Source organism: Gopherus flavomarginatus, chromosome 10, assembly GCF_025201925.1.
Source record: "Gopherus flavomarginatus isolate rGopFla2 chromosome 10, rGopFla2.mat.asm, whole genome shotgun sequence".
In the NCBI taxonomy this organism is placed as follows: domain Eukaryota; kingdom Metazoa; phylum Chordata; order Testudines; family Testudinidae; genus Gopherus; species Gopherus flavomarginatus.
This window is the reverse complement of record NC_066626.1, coordinates 20,106,205-20,127,641: the sequence shown is the minus strand read 5'-3', so window position 1 is coordinate 20,127,641 and position 21,437 is coordinate 20,106,205. Positions and strand designations below refer to the sequence as shown.

Genomic DNA, 21,437 nt, shown 5'->3' with positions numbered 1-21,437 from the left:
AAGCTGATGCTGCATCAATGACCACCAAGTTTAAGGAATGAGAACTGCATGGGACAAAAAAAGCTTGAGGGTTTAACTCTCGGATCCGTGTCTGCACTCCTCTGTTCTTTCCTCTCATGTTGGCACCATTATCGTAGCCCTGACCTCTCATGTCAGCTATCGCAATTCCCATATCTTCCAGCTTTTTAAGAGGCACATTTGTCATACCAGCTCCTGTAGTATCATCAACATCAATAAATTCTAGAAAATGCTCTCTGACAGTCACCATTGCAGGGACATTTTCCCTAGGTTCTGTTGTTGTTGTTACAAAACGCACCATTGAAGTCATTTGTTCCGTATGGCTGATGTCAGGGATGCAGTCCAGAATAAGAGAGTAATATCTTACTGACTTCAGATCTGCCACAATCTTCTGTTTGACTTCTGTTGCCAGTAACTGTATGATCTCATTTTGAATTATTTTTACAAGTTAGTGGTGTGTGTACATTTCTTGGGTGGTGACTCTTCTCAGATGCTCCTGGAGTACAGCATCAAACTCAGTCATCAGCTCCACAATTTTAGGGAAGTTTCCATTGTTTGGCACATACAGCTGATCTGAACTGCCATGCAGTGCTAGGTTTTGGGTATCAAGCATTCTCACAATGGCAGTGAGCCTTTTCAAAACATTTTGCCAGTAAAGAGTCACTGATACAATCTTCTCTTGATGCTGATCATCTGTGGTGGCCTTTAACCTTAGTCTCATCTCAAGCTCTTTCCACCTATGGAATGCTCTCTGGTGATTTGCTGCCTTCGCATGGCATGCCAAATTTCTAGCCAGATTTTTCCAGTCCTTTGTTCCTGTAGAACCCAAAGTGGCTGGAACATTAGGCTGGAAGAGTTTGCAACAAAAACAGTATGCAGCATTCTGGGGTTTTGAGTACATAAGCCATGGCTTTTCCACTTTGTCACCATTGGGGATTTCACACCAGTAATATGTTGGATGGAAACTTCTATTTTCCTTGTCTTTGGGGAACATGAAGTTTTTCACTTGCTGTGGCCCATGCAGTACAAGGAAGTCCCACAGGCAACTGCTCAAGTGGATCCACAGTCCTGGATAATCTAGACTGAAGGAACTAAACTCAGCAGCAGCTGTTTCTTGCGCCTCCTCCACACTCTTCTCTGACCTACATTTTTCTTCAGGAATATGCATGGTTTCATCCATTTGAGATGGAGATATGGACGCTGCAGTAGCTGCTAGGTCACCTGCACTCTGACTAACTGGAAGATCAGGCACCTCCTCACCACTCACATCCTCACTATGGTGACCAAACAGCAAAATCAGGACTGGGGATAGGGAGTAATAGGAGCCTATATAAGAAAAAGAGACAAAAATCGGGACTGTCCCTATAAAATCAGTACATCTGGTCACCCTAATCCTCACTGGGGCCGGCAGGCTCACCATGAACATTAGTGTCTGTGTATCTCAGGAGAGCTCCTTCCTGCTTAGATAGAAAATCTTCCTTTGCTTTCTCTCTTTTTCTGAATGCTGCCCCAGAGGGGCGTTTTCTTCTTTCACTCATGATTGCTGTTCTGTGCCAGCTGTAGGCTCTCAACACTCAATTGAAGGGGAAAAATAAGCAGGCCGGTAGCAGGGCCTGAGTAAGGGAAGACATCAGCGTCTTAAGGGCCGAACTGGCTCCTACTGCTTCAGTTGACTGCCTGTTCTCCTCAAGCGGATTCAGGGAAGCAGCAGGAAACAGGAGGCTCCCTGAGAAGCTAGTGTTAATCAGTCCAGGCTCCTGAGGGTGCTAGAGAGGTACGTAAGAAGCTCCTCGTCCTCTCTCCCTGCAGCTCCTGCTGCTTTATTCCCTCTCACCTTTTCTCCTGCCTGCCTGTTATGTCTCTTGTGCCCTCCTTCCTCCAGCACAGCACTCCACCATCTCTGTGCATCTAGAGCAGAGAGAATACATACACACCAGCAGCAGACACAATTTTCTGCACTTTGGGTCCTAGTGCCCCCCCCCACACACACACACACAGTCTTGCACCTGAAGCAGCTGCCTCAGTTCACCTCATGGTAAGGTCAGCCCTGGTCTTAGGATCATTGAGATACAGATCCTCGGAAGTTTGTGACATGAACAGAAATGTAAATGCTTAGCAGGGAATATGCCAAATTCTCTTTCTCATTCATCTGAATACAGTATAGGAGAAAGCTCTCGATCAGATAGTCAAGAAGGGGATAGCTGCCATACAAAGGAGAGGCAGCTAATTGTCATCTCCCCTTCCATACCATCAACCCCCCCCCACCCCATGCATAGGAGCCAGTTATGTCAACTCTATGCTAAATTTAGAGGATTCGAAATCCAGATCCAAATCTGAAATTTCTCACATTCAGACATACTTAGATTAGACCCATTATTAGGTGTGTTGCTAGCTGCGCCAGACCTAATTAGGGGTGTAGAGTTCTGTTACAGAATTCCATTTTAACAAGACCATTTTGTACAATTTCCATTGAAACTGAAGCTGTGGTATGTATCGCTTTCTTGTGAAAGTGAAAGGAATGTACAAGTCTCTCCCATGAACATGTAGGTTTTGGCTGGATAGAGTGTGTCTTACCACTAAATGTAGACTTTGTTTGCTATTGTGATAAGATTGAGCTGCAAACTCTGATCCAAGTCCAGGTCTGGTTGCAGTGTTTGGAGCTGGGATTTTAGCATGAACTCATCTCTAATTCCGAGCCACACAAGCAACACTTACTGGAAAACTAAAACCAAAACTTGAACAGGAAAACCCCAACTTAAAAAAAAAAAATTTGATGATGAGGTGAGGCAGAGGCAGCCCTGGGTGAGCCTGGTCTCCCTGGGCTGGTCCATTACCAACCTGCTAGCAAGAAAATCTTAGTTGAATCTGGGGCTTGTAGAGCCTGTTTGGCCATATTGGAGAAACTGGAATTCCTGTTAGGCTGCCTTTGCCAGTATTGAATCTATCTTTCCTCTCTCTCAAAGACAAAAGTTTTTTTGTATTCACCATTAGAGTTGTGCCAAACCTGAATAAACGGAGATGAATTTATAGAATGGTTTGTGACATCTAAACCAACAGTTCTTCTTCGAGTGATTGCTCATATCCATTCCAGTTAGGTGTGCGTGCATGCTCATCGGAAGATATTTACCCTGGCAACTCCGATGGGTCGGCAGGTCGCCCCCTGGAGTGGCGCCGCCATGGCGCTGGATATATACCCCTGCCGACCCATCCGCTCCTCAGTTCCTTCTTACCGCCCGTGTCGGTCGTTGGAACAGTGGAGTGTGGCTTAGCTGTCCTCCACTTCCCTAGCTTCTCCATTCGTCTGATCTCTTGTTGTGAATAGTTGACTTAGTTCATAGTATAATTAGTTTTTTATAGTTATAGTTGTTAGTTAGTTGTTGTACATAGTTTAGCGGAGTTTGGGCTCTAGCCCTTCCCCGCACCCGGTGCCCGGGCCCATCCCCGGTTCAACAGGGTTTAAACCGTGCTTGGCCTGTAAAAAGCCAATGCCCACAAGCGATCCCCACGACTCTTGCTTAAAGTGCCTCGGGGAATCGCATATCTCCGACAGGTGCCGCATTTGCAAGGCCTTTAAGCCGCGAACTAAAAAGGAGCGGGACTTTCGGTTAAAGACTCTCCTTATGGAGGCAGCCCTTAACCCTCCATCCTTGGCACCGAGCTCTGACAGCGCTTCTCCAGCACCGGACCACGCCGGCCCTGCCAAGACACCTCGGCACCGGCCTTCTCCGGTGCAGGGACCTGACCGAAGGCCTTCAACTTCCTCCACACCTTCGGTGCAGACTCACCTGGATCGCCCGGCACCTACCCCTGCCACGGCACCGACGATTGTGGTACCGTCAACTCCGGTCCTGAGAGAGCCGTCGAGTCCGGTCCAGGAGAGCTCCCCGGTGAGACCCTTGGTCAAGCTGACGGTCCCCTCCACGTCGGAGACATTCTCCTCGGCCAGGGACCTTATTGCGATGACTGAATCGGCCCTGCCTCAACCCCCGGCACCACCGGTGCAGGTTCTCCATTCCAGAGGCAAGCATGCCGCTATGAGGCCTCCTTCGCTGGAGTCGACGAGCCGGCACCGATCCCGATCCAGGTCTCGGCACCACTCCAGGTCTCGCGGTCAGTCCCGATCTCGACACCGCTCACCCAGGCGGCACCGGTCGTACTCGCGGCGCAGATCCACGTCTCGTCCCGGTCGGTACTCTCGATACCGTTCCCGGCACCGAGACTCTTGCAGCCGACCCCATCGTAGACAATCGAAATCCAGGTCGACCTCCCGGCACCGCGCTGGTTGCAGGTCTCGGTCTCGGTACCGGTACGATTCCTGGTACTGATCCCCGGTACCGAGGAGGTCTCCAACGACGGGAGCGAGGAACTCATACCAGCCTCGCTCGGCTCCTCCATGGCCGTCCCGATAGCCATCCCTGTCCTCTCAGGCAGACAGTGTATACGCCCTGGACACCGACGTGCCTGCTGCCTTGTTCACCGAGCCCCAGCCTCAGGATCATGGTCCGCAGCAGTGGGGATTCTGGATGCCCTGGGCGTACCATCAAGCCCAAGACCCCCCCCAGGTCCACCGCGTTCGACGGCCTTGGAACACAGGGCACCGGAGGCCACGATTACCCACCCTCCCCCTCCTGCTATGGAGGAAAGGGTGACCCAGCCACAGGACTCCGAGCTCCCCAGGGAGACGGACACGATGCTTCAGGCGGAACCCTCTTCAGACCCACTCGTTCCAGGTCTCTCATCTTCGTCCTCCCCTGACGAGGCGGTAGCTGGAACCTCGTCGGCCAGCCCTCCTCCAGTTGACCTCAGGGCCCACCAGGATCTCCTCAGGCGTGTTGCACAGAACATGAACTTATAAGCCGAGGAGGTCCCAGAGGTCCAAGATCCAGTGGTGGACATATTGTCATGCGATGCCCCCACTAGAGTGGCTCTCCCATTTATCAAAACCATACAGGCCAATGCCACTACAATATGGCAGTCTCCGGCCTCTGTTCCGCCCGCTGCACGAGGAGTAGAGCGCAGGTACATGGTGCCCTCAAAGGGCTATGAATATCTGTATGTACATCCTCCTCCTTACTCCCTCGTCGTCCAGTCGGTTAACGAGAGGGAGCGCCATGGCCAGCAGGCCCCAGCCCCTAAATCAAAGGACGCAAGGCACATGGACTTGCTTGGGCGTAAAGTTTACTCTGCGGGAGCTCTCCAGCTCCGGGTGTCCAACCAGCAAGCCCTCCTTAGCCGCTATAGCTACAACACCTGGACGGCGATGGACAAATTTAAGGAGCTGCCTCCGCAGGACGCACGGCAGGAGTTCTTGGCGATCCTCGACGAGGGGAAAAAGGTTGCGAGAACTTCCCTCCAGGCTCCCCTGGACACCGCAGACTCAGCCGCCAGGACTCTGGCCTCTGGCGTGACTATGCACCGTATCTTGTGGCTGCAGGTCTCCGGCCTCCCCCTGGCGCTCCAGCACACGATTCAGGACCTTCCATTCGAGGGTCAAGGGCTGTTCTCGGACAAAACTGACCCTAGGCTGCAGAACCTAAAAGACAACAGGGTCATTATGCGTTCGTTAGGGATGCACACGCCTGTAACGCAGCGCAGGCCCTTCCGACCACAACAGCACTGCCCTTACCCTCAACCCCGGCCGAGACAAGACTTTGCCAGACGGCGAGGCAGAAACGGCCGCTGGAGACAGTCAGGCAACCAAGGGAGCCAGAACCAAAGCTCCTCCAAGCCTCCCTCCGGGCCAAAACCTTCCTTTTGAAGGTGCGCCCAAGGGTGTTGTACCAGTTTCTTTAAAGGATCCGTCCCCGCCCTTTTCCAACCGGCTTTCCTTCTTCCTCCCTGCGTGGTCCCAGCTAACATCAGATCGTTGGGTCCTACGCACGTTGGAACTTGGATGCCATCTGCAATTTATTTCAGCACCCCCCTTCCACCCTCCTCCCTCATCCCTCTGCAGGGACCCCTCTCATGAGCAGCTCCTCCTACAGGCGGTGCAAGCGCTCCTCGCCAAAGGAGCCATAGAGGAGGTACCGGAGCACAAACGGGGCAAGGGGTTTTATTCCCATTACTTCCTGATCCCCAAGGCGAAGGGAGGTCTCAGACCAATCCTCGATCTGCAGGAACTCAACAGATACATGGTAAAGTTGAAGTTCCGTATGGTATCCCTCGGTACCATTATCCCATCCCTGGATCCTGGAGACTGGTGTGCCGCCCTCGACATGCAAGATGCCTGCTTTCACATAGCCATCTTCCCACCTCACAGGAGGTTCCTCCGGTTCGTGGTCAACCGGCAGCATTTTCAGTTCGCGATCCTCCCGTTCGGCCTCTCTACAGCCCCAAGGGTATTCACCAAATGTATGGCTGTAGTCGCCGCCCACCTTCGCCGCAGTCGGATACACGTCTTTCCGTATCTAGACGACTGGTTTATCCACGGGACCTCCAAGACGCGAGTCCTCAATCACGTCCGCATTGTCAAGAACCTTTTCCTACATCTAGATCTAATGATCAATGTGGAAAAATCGACTCTAATCCCCACTCAGAGGATAGAGTTTATTGGTGCCACCTTGGACTCGACTCTTGCCAAAGCCTGCCTACCACTGCCACGGTTCCAGGCTCTGACGGCCATCATCCAGAGGCTGCAAGCGGCGCCGCTAACTTCGGTACGCACTTGCCTTGCTCTCTTGGGCCACATGGCGGCCTGCACGTTCGTAACAAACTACGCAAGACTGCGCCTACGGCGCCTCCAATCCTGGCTCAACTCGCGATACCGTCTAGCCAGGGATCCTATGGACATGGTCGTCACCATTCCCTCGACCGTGCTAGACTCCTTCCAGTGGTGGCTGGATCCGTCCATGGTGTGTGCGGGGCTCCCGTTCCACTCGCCCCAGCCCTCGGCGTCCCTGACAACGGACTCTTCATCCCTCGGTTGTGGGGCTCACCTCGGGCACCTACGCACCCAAGGCCATTGGTCACCTCACGAGCTGGACCTCCACATCAACGTCCGGGAGCTGAGAGCGGTCTGCCTCGCTTGTCAGACATTCCGACAACACTTGCAGGGCCGTTGTGTATCGGTATTCACCGACGACACAACAGCCATGCTCTATATAAACAAACAGGGCAGCACGAGATCTTCCCCCCGTGCCAGGAAACCTTACAACTATGGGACTTCTGCATAGCCCATTCTATACACCTCGTCGTGTCCTTTCTCCCAGGAGTTCGGAACACGCTGGCGGATCGCCTCAGCAGATCCTTCCTTTCCCACGAATGGTCGCTTCGCCCGGACGTTGCTCTTTCACTCTTCCAGAAGTGGGGGTTTCCCCGGATAGACCTCTTTGCATCCCACGGGAACAGGAAATGCCAGACATTCTGCTCCTTTCAAGGCCTCTCACCGGGTTCAATGGTGGACGCCTTCCTTGTGCCATGGACGACGCACCTGCTCTACGTCTTTCCACCGTTTCCACTCATCCACAGGGTCCTACTGAAAGCACGCAGGGACAAAGCCTGCTTGATCGTGATAGCTCCAGCGTGGCCTCAACAGCACTGGTACACCATGCTGCTAGACCTGTCCATAGCCGACCCTGTTCCCCTGCCTCTTCACCTGGACCTGATCACCCAGGACCAAGGCAAGCTCCGTCACCCAGACCTTCAGTCGCTCCACCTCAAGGCGTGGCTCCTGCGTGGCTGACTCACTCTGAGCTGCGTTGCTCCACCCCGTTGCAGTAGGTACGCCTGGGTAGCAGGAAGCCTTCCACTAGAGCTACATATTTGGCCAAGTGGAAGCGCTTCATGTGCTGGTGCATGAAGCAGAACTTCCTTCCCGCCGAGCTATCCATATCTAACATCTTGGATTACCTCTGGTCCCTCAAACAGGGCTTGGCAGTATCATCTCTGAGGGTCCACTTGGCGGCCATCTCTACATTCCACCCAGGAGAGGATGGCCACTCGGTGTTTTCCCATCCGATGGTGTCTAGGTTCCTTAGGGGCCTAGAGCGCCTCTACCCTCAGGTACGCCGCCCTGCCCCAACATGGGACCTTAACGTGGTTCTTGCCAGACTCATGTCCCCTCCATTTGAACCGTTAGCAACTTGCTCCCTTCTCTGCCTCTCCTAGAAAACCGCTTTCCTGGTGGCCATCAGATCCGCGAGATGGGTTTCAGAACTTCGGGCCCTCACGGTGGACCCCCCATATACGGTGTTCCACAGAGACAACGTGCAGTTGCGACCGCATCCAGCCTTTCTCCCCAAAGTGGTATCGGCCTTCCACATTAACCAGGAGATCTTCCTCCCTGTCTTCTTCCCAAAACCGCATTCGTCTTGCAGGGAGCAGCAGCTACACTCCCTAGACGTTCATAGAGCGCTTGCTTTTTATATAAAATGAACTAAGCCATTCCGCAGAACCCCCCAACCCTTTGTCCCGGTGGCTGAGCGGATCAAAGGGCTTCCTGTCTCCTCGCAGCGGATTTCCTCCTGGGTAACGTCATGCATCCGCGCCTGTTATGATTTGGCTCACGTCCCATCGGGCCACGTGACTGTGCACTCCACCAGAGCGCAAGCATCATCAGCTGCTTTCCTCGCACACGTGCCCATTCATGAAATCTGCCATGCAGCGACCTGGTCCTCGGTCCACACTTTCGCCTCCCACTATGCCCTGGTTCAGCAGTCTAGGGATGACGCAGCCTTCGGCTCCGCTGTATTGCACTCTGCAACATCTCACTCCGACCCCACCGCCTAGGTAAGGCTTGGGAATCACCTAACTGGAATGGATATGAGCAAGCACTCGAAGAAGAAAAGACGTTTACTCACCTTTGTAACTGTTCTTCGAGATGTGTTGCTCATATCCATTCCACACCCGCCCTTCTTCCCCACTGTCGGAGTAGCCGGCAAGAAGGAACTGAGGAGCGGACGGGTCGGCAGGGGTATATATCCAGCGCCATGGCGGCGCCACTCTAGGGGGCAACCTGCCGACCCACCGGAGTTGCTAGGGTAAAAATCTTCCAACGAGCGTGCACGCGCGGCACGCACACCTAACTGGAATGGATATGAGCAACACATCTCGAAGAACAACAGTTACAAAGGTGAGTAACCGTCTTTTATTGAAAATACTGACAACTGGAGGCAAGGAAATCCTGCCAGTGTGGGCTACTGAGAGGAGATGGAGCTGTGGAAAGAAAAACTACATTAATTACCAAACAAATCTATCTTAGGTCAGGTGTGAAAATGACCTCATCTGCATCAGAACAATGGGGAGGTGGATAATGGATGCTTATTAGCCAAACAAAAGTTATTTTGCTTTTATCAGTGTTCATGGAATAGTTCATGTTTTGCTAGATTTCCCTCTGTGTGTGTCTCGTAATTTTTTGCCGTTAATTTTTCTTCAGAATACTGTTTTTTTTCCCTCCCTCTGAATCACAGCTGGTGATATAGTGTTTGGGGACTTGAGTAGTGACTAAAGTTTAAAAAAAAAATCTTTCTTTTTTGGTTTCAGCAGAGCGTAGATGATCTCATTTTAGTCTGGGAATTCCAGTTATGTGTCATTGCCAGAGAGAATTAAAACTCATCTGTTGAATCAAGAAATCAAAATTTTTTTAAAGAATGTATTATCATTTTTATGACTTTTATAAAATTATAAGGCCACTTATAATGAGAGAATCTCTATGGCCAGATAAGTGCTACTTATAGCTGATATACAATTAACTGCCTTTCCCTTCCCCCCCAAAAAACACATCATGATCTGATTTTATTTTTTTACTATAGTGTCGCACTCATGGGTTGTCCCATACCAACCTGGGAACCCTCTACAGTGCAAAATGCAGGCTGCAGTGCTCTACGCATGTACTGAGATTATTACTCAGGTGATTAGGAAGAACTTGATTAACCCCTGCTATGTAAATGCATACATCCGAGGCAGGTTCCTTTTGTACTTCCAACATGCATACTTACATCCCTTCTACCTAAAACTCCATCTGCAATTTCAGTTTTGCATAGTTTTCTTTTCTTCTTGTTTTAAACTGCTATGTAGCATTCTTGTGCACTGTTAAACAGTTGGTGCATTTCTTCTCAGTGATGGCTGCATTGCAGTGAAGGTGAAGTAATCCTGTGTATATTTTGCCAAGATCTTTGAGATGAGAGGTGCTATAGAAATTTAAGTGATTCTTCTTCATGAATGTAACCAAAGCATTAGTATGATCAGTGCACTCTGGGAATCCTAAGAACTGACATAAGTTAAAAATAGAAACACATTAACTTGAAAAAAATCACACTTATTTCTTTGTCAATCAGCATTTTTTTGTTTATTTCTAATCACCCTTAATTTTAAGTAATGCAGCCTCTTGTATGTATCCAGGGCTATGCCTTTTAATAGTGCAAACTTTCTGTGAGAAGGTAGAGAAGGAAGGACTTCAGTATCAAAAAGCCATATAGTTGCCTCTTCAGAGGACACAGTCCATTCACAACCATGTAGTATAAAATTTTCAGAAGTGTCGAAGGGCTTGTCTCTATAGGAGAAATCACCAGTGACCAGGAGGCGAACCCTTAAGTTATCCTTTACCTGATGAGAAAATGTCTTAGCCATTAGAAAGTTCACTCTTCTTTATAGTCCAATAAACCTTTGCAATGTATTCTTCTGAAATGTATCCCCACATAAAGCTCCATAGGTGTGGGTGCCATTCTGTCTGGTTGTAATGGGGTGCTCAACTCACCACTAGGCTGGCACCTCCTCCTAGTCACTCTAGGAAATACCTCATGAGGTGGAGGCTCCTTTCTGCAGTGGCATGCTGCCTCCCTCTCTCTGGGTCTGCAGCTCCTCTCTCACTCTATGAGCTGCTGCTGCCTCTTCATGACTCAGCCCTCCAGCCAGGTCCCTGTACATGTTTTCCCCTTCTGGGATATCAAAATCTTCCTTCAGCAGGCCTAGGACGTTGTCCCATTCAGTGCCTCGGTGCAACTCCCTCACTGGCTGGCAGGGGAATCTGGGCCCACCCTGTGCTCTGGGTTCCAGCTCAAGCTGCCTCTAGACAGCAGTCAGGATCTGTTTCCTGTTAGGCCTTTCCCTGAGCCCGTTTCCTTACCGTCTGGCACTCCACCATCTCTGGGTTTGCTGGCTTCACCACTCCCTCCTCCCAGGGAGCAGCTGTAGGCTGCATGTCTCTGCAGCCTCCAAAGGCTAGGACTATAACAGAGTTTAAAAGAGAACTAGATAAATTCATGGAGGTTAAGTCCATTAATGGCTATTAGCCAGGACAGGTAAGGAACAGTGTCCCTAGCCTCTGTTTGTCAGAGGATGGAGGTGGATGGCAGGAGAGAGATCACTTGATCATTGCCTGTTAGGTTCACTCCCTGTGGGGCACCTGGCATTGGCCACTGCTGATAGACAGGATACTGGGCTAGATGGACCTTTGGTCTGACCCAGTACGGCATTCTAATGTTCTTACGAAACACTCCTCCCAGGCAGTGACTGCAGCATACTTCCCTACTGCCCCCTTCAGCAACCCATTTCCTGGCTTTATAAATCCCGCACAGCTCATTTCTTCTCAGCTGGGCTCCCTCTGTCAGTCAAGGGATTACTCAAGCCACCTGATTCCTGTCAGCTGTGGCCTGTCTGGTTAATTGGCCACCTTCTTAGCCTACATTAACCCTTTCCAGGCAAGTGTGGGGTGTAGACCCCCATCACACTGGTACAGACTCCAGGCTGTCTTTTCTGCTGTTGGTAATGTTTATAATACAATTTATCTCTTCCTGCAACTTCTGAGATAAATGACTAGCCCATTAACCAGATATGTCCAAATTCAGAGGAGTTATCCTCTTTCCTTTGTCTGGAGAAAGCATGTTTATCAACACCCCCCTAATATACCTGGGAGAGTTTAAACAATTTTAGTCACAGACTGTAAAGCATAATAGCAGTGAGTATCCATAAATCCACACACAACATTGTCACACACATTTCACAATGCAGTATTTTGTGGTACATATGTTACTGAAAGGAATAGTGAGTCACCTCTCTTTACAGTCCTTACTCATCTAGGCTGTCTCATAATATTGCTAACTTCTGCCATAGCACAACCTGGGTGTCACCGTGCCTCAGTGGGTCACAGCTGAGGATGCCAGATTTAGGACAAACTGCTGAGAAATAGAGCAGACTCACCTTAAATTGGTGGTTATTCTTCCATAAGATATACCAAACCAGTAACAAAAGTAAACTTCTGTCTCACCACACTGGCTAACAAGAAGTCAGAAATGCAGTACCCTTAGGTATCCCAGCCCTTGTTTCACTGCCCAGATACTAGACTTAATGATGAGTGGTTATTTAAAACTAATTTCATCAACCAAAGGGTTCTTATGATCCCAAAGGACCATCTACGTACCCAGGTCAATATATAATTTAGATCTTACTCAATAATCATGCTGTTGTCAATCCTTTAGTATCTAATATCCAAAGGTTTGTTTATAAGAAAAAAGAAAGAAGAGAGAGTTAAAATGGTCAAAAGAATCAAATACATACAATCATTGCAAAGTTCTTGGATCAGGTTTGTAGCAGTGATGGAATAAACTGCTGGCTTATAGTGTCTCTGGTAACATCCAAAAGATTAGAAGGTCCTCAGTCCATTGGTCATAATACTGCTGTTAGTCCATAATCCAGAGATCAGAGCTGGAAAGAGGCAAAATGGAGATGCTTCCAGGGCCTTCTATAATTTCTCCCATGTGGAGGGAAAACTCTCAGTCTTAGTTTGTGGAAAAGTACATGCACAAGATGATGTTCATGGTCACATGGGCAAGTCACATGTCCTTGCATGCTTCGATGACTCAGGAGCAGCCATTACCCATATTCAGGCTGAAGTATTCCCATATTCAGGAAGGCCCATCCGGTGGGGATAAGCTTTTCCATGGCCCATTGTGTTTGTTGATGGGCCATCAACTTGAATGGTCTATTCACAATGTGCTGGCTAGACTAGATGTAAACTAACCACCTTGTGGGTGTTACCACAGGAGCAAACACATTTGAAACACGGGTATATAGTCAATATTCATAACTTTCAATACAAAAATGATTTACACATACAATAGTAATCAAATCATAACTTTTCCATTGACACCTTATGACATACTTTGTGCAAGATTTGTTCCAATTGTATAACAATGGTAGCAACAATGATATACATGGTCATACTTTAATCAGGTAACATACCATAGTCAAAAAATGATATATTGCACATTCCTATCCCTTAGATGACATGCATGGTGCATGCTGCAACCCCATTTCACACTTTAAAAAAGCAATTTCCTCTTTTTCCTTTAAAACATAGTGATTTAAAAGATTTATGAAACACTTGGTATATCTCAGGTACGGTGCTAAAGAAGAACAAATCGCTCAATGTGTTTGCTCAGCTCAGTAGTATGCATTTTAAAGTATGCCAAATTCATTGCCAAATATAGTTCTTAATTTATTTATGCTCCTTATCTTTGGAAATTTCAAAGTGCTAGTCTGAGGAAAATGAGTACAGTTTTTCTTTATATAACATGAATAACTTTGAAACTGCATCTGCCGCAGATTAAAATTCACTATTTTATTTATCTAGCAGTAAAGTCTAAAGCCGTAGTCAGAACCAGAGTTCCTCTGTGGTAGGTACTAAGATGGTCACTGCCTGGAAGAGCTTACAATAATCCATACATTCTTACTGTAAGCCATCCACTGGTGAGCAGACCTAATATCTCCTGGGACTGGTCACAAATCCAGCCAAGGACATCCTGAGTGCTAGGTTTGCATCTGGATCATCTTACTTATTGACAGATGTGTACAATCTTACCTGCTGTAATCCAGCAACTCCCTAGGAACTGCCCTGAAGCAGATGCTGATGAGCCTCAGTTAGTGCAGGTGTGATAAGCATTCATGTATATCGGATTTTTTTTCCCTCCAGATCTACCTTTTCTTATGTGATGATACTGCCTGGTATCATTCTGTGATAACTCTGCCTATTTACTGTTAACCCCACATCCTTATTTTTGCAGTCCTTGGACACGTATGCAAAAGGCATGTGTGTGTCTGAGCATCTGCCCGCACTTGTGCTGGAGGATGGTGTTGCCATCTTCTTAAATGTATAAATAAAAGCAAAAGTTGAGATCTTCCATAGAGTTTGAATGGTATTATATGGCCCTGCATGTCTCTCTTCCATTGCTGATTTTTTCTGATGAGGGCAAAAGGTCCCAATTTCTGTCTTGTGCAGGAGGTTGTTTGAGAAAAAGCTGTTTTTTGTACCTTTAACAAGCAGCAGAATAATCTGAGTATTAACTTTTCTCTGCACATTGTCTTTTTTAAAAACAGCCATTTAATTTTAAATGCTAATATGTATGTGGTTAATTAAGAAGCCAAAATTGACTATAGGGTTGGTGAGCTCTAAGAAAGAGAGAGCGAGATCATTACGCTACTGCTCATAGATAGCTATTTGTGTACCAGATGATAATGTGCAAAATTAAGATTTCGTAAGTGGCATTTTAAATGAATGGTTAATGGCTGAAGATTAATTAAACAGTCAGAGCTGTTCAAAAGAGAAGCTGTTAAAATCTTGTTTATAGGCCAGTCACTTGCATATTGAAAGTGCAAACCTCTAATAGCTTGTGGTATTTCCATTTAGCAGGCTAGCAATTTAACTAAGCAGTTCTTCTTTAACAGGAAAATCTTCCTTAGTAGATGTGCTGTAAGGAAATACGTTTTTTTCTACATTTTTTTCATACTTAATAGCTGCACAATGGGAACATGAACAGAGAAATACATAACCTCTGGGATGTTGGTAATCCTAAATAAAAATACCAAATCTAATTCTAATTAAAAAATGGAGAAAATGTTTAAAACTCTCATGTACTTTTATTTTCCTGCTAGTTTCCACTGGTCTGTTGCTCTCAGCTAGAGCTGGGCGGAAAATGATTTTCCTGTCCCACAAGACAGTTTGAAATTTCAGAAATGTTCCTGTTCCACATCAGGACAAAACCGAGACCTTTTGAAGCTTTTTGTGAAAAGTAAGAGAAAATGAGGTCCACCCCGTACCAGCTCGGTAGTTCAGGCACTCACTCGGGATGTTCAAGACCAAGGCTCAGCTCCAGACTGATGTGGAGCAAGAACTTTAATGGGGTCTCTACAGCCCTGGGGAGTGTCCTAGCCACAGGCTATTGGCTAGTCTAGTATGGGTCTCTTTCAGTCTCTCTCCTGCTGGAGCTGTTCCACTTTGTATAAAAAATTGGGCCAGAGAAAGAGAGAGGGGCTGATTCTATAACCCAGCGGTCTGGGTACTCGCCTGGGATGTTGGAGACTCAGATTTAAGTCCCTGTTCCAGTGTATATTTAATTATTTATTTTTAAAAAATTGAACCGCTCCAACAGGAATGTTATCTACCCAGAATAGCCAGTAGTCTGGTGGGTAGGGCGCTCTCCTGGGATGTGAGAGATCAAGATTCAAATCCTTGGTCTGAATCAGGCAGAGTCAGGAGCTGAACCTGGCTCCTTCACATTATTTGAGTTCCTGAACCACTGGACTGTTGGCTGTTCTGGGGAGAGGAGGTGTCTCTCTCTCACTCTCGTTTTGTCCAGAAATTGCATCCTTAACCTTTCCTGATGAAAGTTTAGTCAAAACTGAGACACTCCTGCAAAAATTTTGATTTCGGTGAACTGAAAATTCACAGTCATCTCTATTCTCAGTTAATACTGGGAGGAATTCTCTCACCCCTTTCCTCCTCTTGGAGTCAATGGGAATTGTTGCCTCATTGGCCCAACGAACTAGCCAATTTGCAAGACTTACAGGATTGTTTCCATTAGGGAGAGAAATTGATGATACAAGTTACATATATTCTTTGGTACAATCCTGTTTGTTTACAAAGAAGTCCTGTTTCCCTGAAGACAGTAGATACAAACAGCAGATAGTGCCTTACTCAAAATTCCCACGTCTGTCTCTCCAGTCACTTATGTGCCTAAGCAGCCCTGGCTCTCTGCTCCCTCTAAAGGCCATGGCCACAATTGTTAGTCTCACTGTCTGATGCCTTTTTTTTTTTTTTTTTTTTTTTTTGGTTGTGCGGAGGAGAGGGGGAACTAGACACAACATTATTTTGCTGGCCCACCCCAAAATTCTAGCTGTGTTTAAGACAGCACAGATATCAAGGCCAATAAATATGGAGAAGTGGTTCCTAGACTTGGCAAGGAAGAGTGACGTCAGTGGACATGGATGAGTGGTTTTGAATGAGAGGAAGTTGAGGTACAATGAAAAGAGAACACAATAATTAAATTACATCTTTAAAGAAAAAGTTTTACCTGCATGCAGTTCTGGATGGGACGTTGACTGCCAGGTATATCTTCACTTTCAGAGTTGACTCAGGCTCTTACTTGGGTCTCACTCCCAACTCTTCTCCTGTCCCCACATAGAAATCTCTGACCCATGTTTAGTGGTGCTTTCAATCTGAGCTAGCTAGCTAGCTTGACGGGGGATATAGGCTTAAGCTTGAGTGAGGACACCCACTTCGTAGTGAGGACACATGCTAAATAACTCAAGTGCTGATAGTCCTCCATTGTTTTCGCACAATTCCCCACTATGCGCCCAGAATAACAGACAAGTTCTCCCACGATTCATTAGCAAAGAATTATAGAGCAGCTCACCTTACTGCAGCACAAAGAAACAAGGAATCTACCCTCAAGTGAGCGAAGCACCAGTATGGAACACAGGCCTGATCTACACTACGCGTTTAAACCGAATTTAGCAGCGTTAAACCGATTTAACCCTGCATCCGTCCACACAACGAGGCCCTTTGTATCGATATAAAGGGCTCTTTAAACCGGTTTCTGTACTCCTCCCCGACAAGAGGAATAGCGCTGAAATCGGTATTGCCATGTCGGATTAGGGTTAGTGTGGCCGCAAATCGACGGTATTGGCCTCCGGGCGGTATCCCACAGTGCACCACTATGACCGCTCTGGAAAGCAATCTGAACTCGGATGCACTGGCCGCGTAGACAGGGGAAGCCCCATGAACTTTTGAATTTCATTTCCTGTTTGGCCAGCGTGGAGCTCTGATCAGCACGGGTGGCCATGCAGTCCCAAATCCAAAAAGAGCTCCAGCATGGACTGTACGGGAGATACTGGATCTGATCGCTGTATGGGGAGACAAATCTGTTCTATCAGAGCTCCGTTACAGAAGACGAAATGTCAAAGCATTTGAAAAAAATCTCCAGGCTATGATACAGAGTCCACAGCACGATGCTGTGTGACAGGCGTAACGGAAAGCCAGAGAATCAAATGGACGCTCATGGAAGGAGGGAGGGGGTACTGAGGACTCCAGCTATCCCCCAGTCCCCGAAAAGTATTTGCATTCTTGGCTGAGCTCCCAGTGCCTGTAGGGTCAAACACATTGTCCAGGGTGGTTCAGGGTATATCTCATCAATTTACGCCCCCCTCCTCCCATGAAAGAAAAGGGGGAAAAAATCGTTTCTTAACCTTTTTCAGTGTCACCGTATGTCTACTGCATGTTGCTGGTAGACGCGGTGCTACGGCACTGAACAGCAGCATCCTCTCCCCTCTCTTCCCTGGTGGCAGACGGTACAGTGCAGAAGGACTGGTAGCCATCCTCATCATCATCCCGTAAGTGCTCCTGTCTGGCCTCAGGTGAGGTCGGCTGGGGGCACCTGGGTAAAAATAGGAATGATTCCCGGTCATTCCTGGCAGATGGTACAGAACGGCTGGTAACCATCTTCATCATAGCAACGGGGGACTGAGCTCCATCAGCCCCCCCCCTTTCATGTCTAAAGAAAAGATTCTGTACTGCCTGGACTATCATAGCAGCGGGATGCTGGTCTCCTCTCCCCTGCAACCGTTTAATGTCCTGCCTGGGCTATCATAGCAGCTGGAGGCTGCCTCCTCCTCATTTTATCTCGCTAAAAAGTCAGTGTTTCTTATTCCTGCATTCTTTATTACTTCATCACACAAATGGGGGAGACACTGCAACGGTAGCCCAGGAGGGTTGAGGGAGGAGGGAAGCAACGGGTGGAGTTGTTGCAGGGGCACCCCCTAGAATGGCATGCAGCTCATCATTTCTGCGGGATCTGACACGGAGTGGCTGTGCTCTCTGGTACACTGGTTCTCTAGTACACTTGCCCCATATTCTAGGCAGGACTGACTCTATTTTTAGATACAACATAGAGGAGGGAATGACCCGGGGAGTCATTCCCATTTTTGTCTTTGCGCCCCCGGCCGACCTTAGCGAAGGCCTACCAGGAGCACCCATGACAGCAGCAAACTGTACGGAACGACTGATAACCGTCATCTCATCGCCAATTTACAATGGCATGGCAGATGGTACAGAACGACTGATAACCATCTCTGCTATCTTGCAAAGGCAAATGAATGCTGCTGTGTAGCGCTGCAGTACCGCCTCTGTCACATACTGTGACAGTGACAAAAGGCAAAACGGGCTCCATGGTTGCCGTGCTATGGCATCTGCCAGGGCAATCCAGGGAAAAAGAGCGTGAAACGATTGTCTGCCGTTGCTTTCATGGAAGAAGGAATGAGTGACGACATTTACCCAGAATCACCCGCGACACTGTTTTTGCACCATCATGCATTGGGATCTCAACCCAGAATTCCAGTGGGCGGGGGAGACTGCGGGAACTATGGGATAGCTATGGGATAGCTACCCACAGTGCAACGCTCCAGAAATCAACGCTAGCCTCGGTACATGGACGCACACCACCAAATTAATGCACTTAGTGTGGCCGTGTGCACTTGACTTTATACAATCTGTTTTACAAAACTGGTTTATGTAAAATCGGAATAATCTCGTAGTGTAGACATACCTACAGTGACGGCTTTGCAGTGTGGCTGCTAACCTGGGTGCACAGACCTGGATGCCAATCACTTGAGTTAACTCTGAAGTGGAGACATACCTCTAGGTGTCTATAAGTAGGTAGAGTTCTTGCTCTATACTGAGCAGAACAGACAAATACTGGATTTACCGTAGTGCACACTTATCTCCTTCTTGGGGCTTGCATTTATTGTTAACTTAAATAATAACAAAACATAAACTTCAGCATAAACTTTTCCCCAGCTTGGCTGTTCCCTAGGATTTTCCCTGCAGGACCAATCAGTCCCAGTCCGTAGTTTCCTCTGTCTCAGAGAATCAGTCAAATCCTTTTTTATCCTGGGCTAGAACTAATAGGATCCACCTGATCAGAACTCGGAGTGAGTCAACAAAAATAACACTGCATCTTTATGCAGGGTCAAGTGTGTGACATTAGGAGAGATCAATAGAAAAGCCTTATTATTCCTAAGCAGAGTCCAGGACCCTGATAATGTCAAGATGTAATTGATGGAAAGACAAGCAAAGACTGAGTAACACTGCAGTAGTATTGATGGCAAATATAGACATCAGGAAAAAACTGGATCCTGTAGTCACTAGAAAAAACAAGAATCTATCTTGTTTTAAAAATGTAATCATTACTATATGTTACTAACAATAATATTTGGATGACTGGAGAGATATGGAAGAACTGGCTAGAGGCAGGATTCACTATAAAAAGAGAAAAATTGTGATATTGCCTGGCAGTTGTGCAGTGCATGCAGTTGATAGACTTAGAAACGTTATTTTTCAACCAGTGATCATGATGTCATTGATACAGCCAGTAGTCCAAAGAGTCACAGCAAACTTTGAGAGGCAGTGTGGTATCATTCTCTTATTTCTTCATCAGTCAGGCATACTGTTCACGTTAGAAATGATAAATGAGCAGCTACTCTGGTAAAGACTCTGAACTCTTTGACTGCTTACATCTACAAAGGGAAGCCCGGCACAATTTGGCAACCAAAGTAAGTGCTGCTGAGGGGCTTGACTCACTAACAGATTCGCTGCCAGGTGTGACATTCTGCAGCAGATTTGTTGTTGACGTTGGTAGTCCAATAGAATTTTGGCCATTGTACAGAGACTGACACTGGGACTGCTACAGGAAGAAAAATAACTTCTTTGTAACCATAGTCTGGATTGTATCCCAGAGAAAGCAAGGCCTCTTGTGAGGACACAAGGACATGGGAAAGTCATATTGCTTCAGCTAACCCAGCGGCAAGTATCTTTATATCACTACACATCATAGATGTCTGGAGTCCATTTTTAGAGACCAACAAAGAGCACTCACGTGAAACATTTTGTGCTGTCCAGTTACGTACAAAACAGGTGGCTGCCTCTGTTTGCAAAAAAGCAAAGTGAACCAACTTTAGAAACTTCTGGAATGGTTTGAATGCAACTGTGAAAAAAACAAGCTCATCCAGTCTTTGGCTCATTTCCTTCCGGCCTCCCATCTCTCCCCTGATCATCTCTTCTTTTTCCTCAGGCCGGCAAGGCTCTTCTCCACAGAATAGCAGTCAGATGTTGTGTTTGCACTGGAAGAATCCATACTCTTCCCTCCCAATTCAGGGTGGAGGGTGCACGACTTTTCTTGATTTGTAGGGAAGGTGTGGGGTGGGAGCAAGAGAATCATGAGGAAAGGAGGGCTAATGGAGCAAGGAAGGGCCGAACAAGTGTGTTAACTTTTTAAACACTCATTTGGCAGCCCATGTTTATGGTCGATTTTCTTTGTTCATTTAAAATTTCAATTTTAAATTAAAATGTTCAGTGTAATAATAACTTGAGGGTGTTTCCTATCAATGTGGTATTAGCTAAAGTAGATTCTTCAGCCTCAGAGTTTATCTACCATAAACACGTCTGCCTTGGGCCTTAGAGTTGTATTCAGCCTATTATTACCTCATAAATGGGAATCAGCCTCAGATAATCATTATGGAATCTGCATAAAATCCATGAAAAACAAATAATGAGTCTGAGGACAGTCTATAGAAGTTTATAGTCTAGGACACACGTATAGTGTGAGTGTGTAAATAAACTTTAGGAGTTTAAAGAAAATCTTCAAAACAGAATAACCTGGTGAGTCTTGTGCAGCGTTATTGCCCAGCTAGAAAATGTACAGCTTTGACGGAGGGGTGAAAGCGCATTGTATTTTTGAGGGCTATTTTCTGTGTCTGAGTTGCTGTAATGCTCAATAATTGTCTGAAAAGGATGCTTTAATTGAGCACTTGTATGCAGTAAGTGTGCTCCTAACCAGGGAACCTGAAGTGCTTCTGCTCTGTTCTCAGGTAATGATAGACGAAGCTTGTTGCAATGCAAGTCCTTGCTTTACAAATCAGCAGCTACTTCCATAATAATGTGACAGGGGTATGGGTTAGTGTAGGAAGGCTTGGGGAACAGCATTAAATCAGCAAAGTGCCTGTTCCTAATTGTTATTGATTGTTAAGGACACAAATTACAGGCAGATGGTCTGCAGTCCCTCACCTGAAGAAAGTTGTTGTCTTCTTTCTTTGAAATTTTCAGTTATTGCTGTCCCTGGTTTGAAAAAATACAAAAGACAGTTGCTTTATGTTTT

The 21,437-nt window shown here is 47.1% G+C and overlaps 1 protein-coding gene across 4 annotated transcripts in view; it reads left to right on the top strand.

Annotated features, from left to right (window-relative positions):
* Positions 1-21,437, top strand: part of PARD3B (par-3 family cell polarity regulator beta) — a 683,847-nt gene that overhangs the window by 565,568 nt on the left and 96,842 nt on the right. The window lies entirely within an intron of this gene.